The sequence below is a fragment of the Neltuma alba genome, unplaced genomic scaffold (genome assembly GCF_004799145.2).
Source record: "Neltuma alba isolate B1F8T4 unplaced genomic scaffold, ASM479914v2 tig00005487_pilon, whole genome shotgun sequence".
Lineage (NCBI taxonomy): Eukaryota > Viridiplantae > Streptophyta > Magnoliopsida > Fabales > Fabaceae > Neltuma > Neltuma alba.
The window spans coordinates 1-7,572 of record NW_021634128.1 but is presented as its reverse complement, the minus strand read 5'-3'; the positions used below and the strand labels follow the sequence as shown (position 1 = coordinate 7,572).

At 41.5% G+C, this 7,572-nt stretch overlaps 1 pseudogene; it reads left to right on the top strand.

The window, feature by feature from the left end:
• The first annotated feature begins 221 nt into the window (after positions 1-221).
• LOC114747834 (ABC transporter B family member 11-like) lies at positions 222-6,497 on the top strand (annotated as a pseudogene).
• Positions 6,498-7,572: the final 1,075 nt, after the last annotated feature.

The following is a 7,572-nucleotide window of genomic DNA, read 5'->3' as shown; positions in this document are numbered from 1 at the left end:
TGGACTTAGTAAAAATACAATATATAAATATTTAATATTTATTTCTCCATTTTGCCCTGATCCCCCATTAAAATTTATATGTAACTTAAAAAATTATACAAATTTTTTATATATTTAATATCATAAATATCTTATAACCGGAGGAGTATGATCATGATTCTACAGTAGAAATTAATGAATAAGAGAGTTATCAAAATTAATTAAGAACCTTATAAGTTTTTAATTATTTTCAGGTTGAATGCTTCTTCAACCCCTCCCTTTTTCTTCCTCTGTCGTTCTTCTGTTTCAGTGTTTGAACACTGGGTTTTTCTTTGCATATGACAGCCTTGTCACCGTCGTAGTGTTTTGTATTCTTGTAGAGATTCCCTTTTTTCATGGTTTCTTCTTCTTCTGCTGCTAATACTGTAAGGGCGAATTGTTTTCCTCCTCCGTTTCGGTCCCTGATACCTGGTAATCCATTCTTTTCTTTCTGTGTAGTTTGTGAGTGTATGAAAAATTATATACCGTCCTTGCTTTCCTGTCCGGATCAGCTCTCTGCGAAATCGGTGCTCCACTAAGTAATGTGTTTTGCTAGAATTTAATGAGACGATGTATCTTTCATCGTCTTTGATCCTCTGTTCGTCAGCCAGGTGGGATAAAAACAAGTGCCGACTCAAAAAGCTTCACGACTGTGGGCTGATTTTCTTATTTGGCAATTCTCAGATCCCACACGTTGCAAATTTTCCACTTATTTTGTCATTTTTTTCTGTTTTTTGGTTTTTCTTGCTTTAAGTTGACGTGCGTTAAAAGCTTCACAATTACACGTTTAATGAACTAATGAAATGCCAACTGGGCCACGGAAGTTGATTTGCTTTGAAACAATCTTTACCGGTTCAATTATTTAATGTCAACTCAATCCATGGCAATTAGTGCTGGCTATTTTGCCATATGATTCGATTCGATCTTTCGAGTCTGCTTTCTGAGTTGCTGATCTGCGCAGCGATTTTTCTTCCATAGTGCAAATATAGAAGGCGATCGCTTATCTGACATGGGTGAGAATGGCTTGGATGGCGATGCGACTGGGCATGGCAAGGCAACCGCATCAGAGAATCAGGCAGAAACCAGCACAAAAGAGGAAAACAGAGAGATGGCCAAGCAAAAAGGAAAGGCCGACACAGTTCCATTTCACAGGCTGTTCTCATTTGCGGATTCTACTGATACTCTGTTAATGATCGTTGGCACCATTGGGGCCATTGGAAATGGTATGGGTTTGCCTTTCATGACGTTACTGATGGGCCAAATGATCAATGTTTTCGGAAGTAACCAGCAAAGCACAGACACTGTTGCACAAGTTGCCAAGGTAAAAAGAGCCGTAACTATCATCTTCATCTCATATCTCTTGCTAGAAAGAGATGCATCTGAAATTTTGACTTTGGTTCGATAAATTCCCGAAGCAACGTAGTCGACATCGGAAATCTAGTACAAGTTTCCAACTATGCGTTTGAACCTCTTGTCTTTCTTCTGTTATTTGAATTTTCGGAAAATTGCAGGTTTCTTTGAAATTTGTGTACTTGGCAATTGGAAGTGGTGTGGCAGCATGTCTTCGTAAGTATATTGAACTGTCAAAATTACTTGGGAATGCCTGGCCTTGATTGCTCATCTGAGTTGCTTTCCCCTGCTTCCTTTCTATTTTTCAGAGGTGTCTTGCTGGATGGTCACGGGGGAAAGACAGGCTGCGAGAATAAGGGGATTGTATCTGAAAACCATACTAAGACAAGACGTTACTTTCTTCGATAAGGAAACAAACACCGGAGAGGTGGTAGGGAGAATGTCGGGTGATACTGTTCTCATACAGGATGCCATGGGAGAGAAGGTATTGAAGGCTTGAATCAAATTAGAAACAAAAAGCCGCCGATGAATATTTGGTGGTGCTTTCATTGTTCGGGAGCTCCTATTTTCTAAACGCCTTCTTGTTTGAAACAGGTTGGGAAATTTCTGCAGTTAGTTTCAACATTCATTGGCGGCTTCGTGGTCGCATTTGTTAAAGGATGGCTTCTTGCACTCGTCATGATGGCCATTCTTCCATTGCTAGTGGTGGCCGGGGCATCCATGGCCTTCATCATAGGAAGGATGGCTTCCCGTGGTCAAACAGCTTATGCAAAAGCAGCAAATGTCGTCGAACAAACTCTGGGCTCTATTAGAACTGTAAGTTGTTGCCAGAGCTGAATTGATATTATGGGAAATTCTATCGAGATCACATGACTGAGAGCTGAGTTAGATCTTATCTCTGGTTGTTTATGCATATCCAGGTTGCATCCTTCACAGGCGAAAAGCAAGCAGTGGCTAGGTACAGCAAATTTCTTGTGGATGCTTACAAATCAGGAGTCCACGAAGGTTTTGTAGCCGGCCTGGGTTTCGGCACGGTTATGTTTGTCTTTTTCTGTGGTTATGGTTTGGCTGTATGGTTCGGCGCAAAGATGATATTGGAAAGAGGATACAACGGCGGTACGGTGATCAATGTGATTGTCGCTATATTAACCGCTTCCATGTAAGTAGCCGCATTTCCCCCACTGTATTTTGTGTTAACTGAGCCAAGTATTTCCTATTTTTGCTGCTGTATCAACTCAACCATATGCACGGCTATAGACATAAATGGAAGCATTGTTCAATTCATTTTGCTGCGTGGACAGGTCTCTTGGGCAGGCCACCCCTTGCTTGAGTGCTTTTGCTGCTGGTCAAGCCGCAGCTTATAAAATGTTCGAGACAATAAAGAGAAAGCCAGCGATAGACGCCTATGATCCAAGCGGTAAAACATTCGAGGATATTAATGGCGACATAGAGTTGAAGGATGTTTACTTTAGTTATCCGACAAGACCCGAGGAGCTAATATTCAATGGATTCTCTCTTCATATACCAAGTGGCACCACTTCTGCCCTGGTTGGAGAGAGTGGAAGTGGGAAGTCGACAGTTATCAGCTTAATAGAAAGATTCTATGATCCGCAGGCAGGTGAAGTTCTTATTGATGGCATCAACTTGAAAGAACTTCAGCTGAGATGGATTAGACGTAAAATCGGCCTCGTCAGCCAGGAGCCCGTCTTGTTTGCATCTAGCATTAAGGATAACATCTTATATGGAAAGGAGGGGGCAACGATTGAAGAAGTAAGAGCTGCAGCTGAACTTGCAAATGCTGCTAAGTTCATTGACAAATTGCCACAGGTCCTAACTTATAACCGATTTTAATTGAAGAAGTTACTTACCTTCAAAGTCATTAATATGCTTAAATTTTATTACTAACCCCGTGTTAAACCCAGGGATACGACACAATGGTTGGTGAGCATGGAACTCAACTATCTGGTGGACAGAAACAGCGTATTGCTATTGCCAGAGCAATTATAAAAGATCCAAGAATACTTCTTCTAGATGAAGCGACGAGTGCTCTAGACGCAGAATCTGAAAGGATAGTTCAAGAGGCTCTAGATAGGGTCATGGTCAACCGCACTACTGTTATTGTGGCTCATCGACTGAGCACAGTAAGGAATGCCGATATGATTGCTGTGATTCATAGAGGAAAGATGGTTGAAAAAGGTGATATACAAACTAATTAGCGCCGCCGTTATATTAGTCCTTTCCATCGATCCATGACTTACAAGAATCGAATTTCAAATAATCGGAGTTTCTTGGCCAAAAAAAAAAAAAAATCGGAGTTTCGATCGTTTGCATAACTAACTGTAACTTTATGTGTCTATTAATCAGGAACGCATTCAGAGTTGCTCAGGGATCCCGAGGGAGCTTACTCTCAGCTTATACGCTTGCAAGAAGTAAACAGAGAGTCAGAGGAACCTTCAGAGCGTCAAAATAAAGGCGAAATTTCCATGGAATCGTTCAGACAATCGAGCCAAAGGAGGTCACTTCGGAGATCCATCAGTCGAGGATCATCTATCGGCAATAGTAGCAGGCACTCATTTTCAGTACCATTTGGGATGCCCACTGTAGTTAACGTCCCCGAACCTGAACTTGAAAAATTAGACGCGAAAAAAGAATTGCCAGCTGTTCCAATCCGTCGCCTTGCTTCCCTCAACAAGCCCGAAATTCCAGTGCTTCTGCTTGGATGTGTGGTTGCCATAATAAATGGCGCAATTCTTCCGGTGTTTGGTCTGTTGATTTCCTCTGTTATTAAAACATTCTACGAGCCACCTCATGAGATGAAAAAAGATTCCAAGTTTTGGGCACTTATTTTTTGGCCCTTGGCATTGCTTCTCTGCTCGCAATTCCATCCCGAGGATACTTGTTTTCTGTAGCTGGCTCTAAGTTAATCCAACGCATCAGACTGATGTGTTTTGAGAGGGTTGTGAACATGGAGGTCGGTTGGTTTGATGAGCCAGAGCACTCAAGTGGAGTAATAGGTGCAAGGCTTTCGGCTGATGCTTCGACCGTGAGAGCCCTTGTCGGTGATGCGCTAGGTCTTCTGATTCAAAATATAGCATCAACGTTGACCGGTTTAATTATTGCTTTCGTTGCGAGCTGGGAGTTAGCTTTGGTTATTCTGGTACTTATTCCCCTGATTGGGGTGAATGGATATGTCCAAATGAAATTCATGAAGGGTTTTAGTGCAGATGCAAAGGTGAGCCAGCTTCTTTCTTATTGCTATACATTCCAATTTAATATTCCTTTTTTTCTTTTTTTACGTTTGCTATACATTCCAGTTATTATTCCAGTTTTAATATAGAAATTTCTCAATACGATGATGCGGATTATATTGATGCAGATGATGTACGAAGACGCAAGCCAAGTAGCTAATGATGCTGTTGGAAGCATCAGAACAGTAGCTTCTTTCTGCGCCGAAGAAAAGGTAATGGAACTGTATAGGAGGAAATGCGAAGGCCCCATGAAATCTGGGATACGGCTAGGCCTGATCAGTGGAACAGGATTTGGGTGTTCGTATTTCTTACTTTTTAGCGTCTACGCATCAAGTTTCTATGCCGGAGCTAGACTTGTGGATGCTGGCAGAACTACATTCTCTGACGTTTTTCGGGTACAAGCTAGCTCTTCGAATACGTACTGTTGAGAGCGATCCGCTCCAACATTTTGTTTGTAATTCCTTCCGACTAATTCAGATGCTTTGATGGGTGGTAGGTTTTCTTTGCTCTGACAATGGCGGCAATGGCGGTTTCCCAGTCGAGCTCGATGGCTCCAGATTCTAGCAAAGCCAAGTCAGCCACTTCTTCCATATTTGAACTAATTGACAGGAAGTCCAAAGTAGACTCCAGCGACGAGTCTGGCGCCACATTGGATATCGTGAAGGGGGAAATTGAGCTTCGTCACGTGAGCTTCAAATATCCGTCTAGGCCAGATGTACAAATTTTCCGAGACCTCAGTTTGGCTATTCATTCGGGCAAGGTAAAGTTTTTCTTTTCTTTTCCCCTTAGTCCTGGTGAACAAAATTAAAGTACACGTTGAAGCTAATAATCCATCAGTTTATTATTATTATTATTATTTTTTATTTTTTCACTTGCAGACAGTGGCCCTTGTTGGTGAGAGTGGAAGCGGGAAGTCGACAGTGATCGCATTGCTGCAAAGATTTTATGACCCAGACTCAGGCGAGATCACGCTTGATGGAATAGAACTCCGAACGTTTCAGATCAAGTGGTTAAGACAGCAGATGGGGCTGGTGAGCCAGGAGCCAGTGTTATTCAATGACACCATCCGTGCCAATATTGCTTACGGAAAAGGAGGCGATGCAACGGAAGCGGAATCATAGCCGCTGCGGAACTAGCCAACGCTCATAAGTTCATTAGTGGCTTGCACCATGTAAAGAAAACCCAACAAAACTCTTACAGCCTTACTTGCTCATCATTTCTTTTGGGAGGATTTCATCAGTAAGCTGATCTTTCTGTGGTAACAGGGTTATGACGCGGTGGTGGGGAGAGAGGACTGCAGTTATCAGGGGGCCAGAAACAAAGGGTGGCCATAGCACGTGCCATAATAAAGAGTCCAAAGATATTACTGCTAGATGAGGCCACGAGTGCGTTGGATGCAGAGTCGGAGCGAGTAGTTCAGGATGCATTAGACAGAGTAATGGTGAACAGGACTACGGTGGTCGTGGCACATCGGCTATCCACCATAAAGAATGCGGATGTGATTGCGGTGGTCAAGAACGGAGTGATAGTGGAGAAAGGAAAGCATGAGACGTTGATTAACATTAAAGACGGCTTCTATGCCTCCCTAGTCCAGCTTCATACCAGTGCTTCCACTGTATGACCTTCGCTTCCATTCTATGATTTTATTTTCCTTCTTTTGCTGAAAATCAATACAAGCACAAATAAGCTATCCTTTCTCTCAAGTAGCAAGCCTGTTCGGTGGCCCGCGAGGGGAAAAACAAAGTCTGCTTTTGTTTTTAGAAATACAGCAGTTGCTTCGAGGGCACGTGGAGGCACGGTGTGACGTTTAAGGTTTAAGCACCGCCTGCGGCTTCTGCTTTTATTATACTAGAAAATTTACATATATACATGAGATTGATATATAGTGTCCTAAAAGTTCCCTTTTTTTAAGTATATTTTAATTCTGAATTGTGTTTAAAATATAAGGCTTTGAAGATGGCATACGTAATAAATATATCTATTCTCACGTCAAGAGCATAATCATATTTTTCAAGTCATTGAACTATTTAAGCGATCCGCTTTATAAATTCTTGTATTTTGAATAGCTCACTGAACATATCTTTTCATGTGATTAAAATAACCAATTTAATTTCTTTCATAGAGAATATATATATTAAATATATATAATAGCTACGGTTATAAAAAATATGCTGAAACTCCCGAGTGGGTAATTTGAGAAATTGTAAATTTATGATCAGTTTCCCTCGGCGTCTGTTTTTATTCGGGGCTTAATTAGTTTTTGCGATGATGATGGTTTGTTACCTAATCGGCATCCACTCCTCAATTTTAAAATGTTTCATCAAATGTCGTATACACTTAACCACTTAAAGTAAATAATTAAATCCACTGAACTGGATGACGTTGTTGGCAAGGAAAAACCTTAACAAGGGAATCGGTTCACTGTTCAAGAGTCGGAGGACGTAGCTAACAAAACGCTTGTAGCGAAATCTTGATAATTTTGATCTTGAAGATCAAGTCTTTTATTACTATTATTCTCACTTTGGAATCAACGGCATGCTTTGATGAGAATCTGATGGTAACTAAAAGACGACGATTGTTAATGTGTCGTTTCTTGGGTTTTGAACTCAGAAGTCAATTTGATTGGAGGAATTGAGCTGTGAGGGTTTGGCGACGTAAAGGGACAGTGACGGCGAGCCTGGATAAAGGATAAAAGGGACAGATAAGTGCAGAGGACAGATAAGTGCGAAGGTCATGCATGACAACACATGATGTATAACTAAACCAGGGAAGATGATGATGATGATGATTTGGAAGTCAACATAGTTTAGTAGTAGTTACAAGAAAATAATAAGAGATGAAGAGATCAGATAGTGACGCCAAACTCGGGGGTGGTTGTGTAACAAACTAACAGTGACGGTTGGCCATTGACTGTGTGTGCAGGCCGCTTGGGCACGGCATACTCAATTAATTCTAT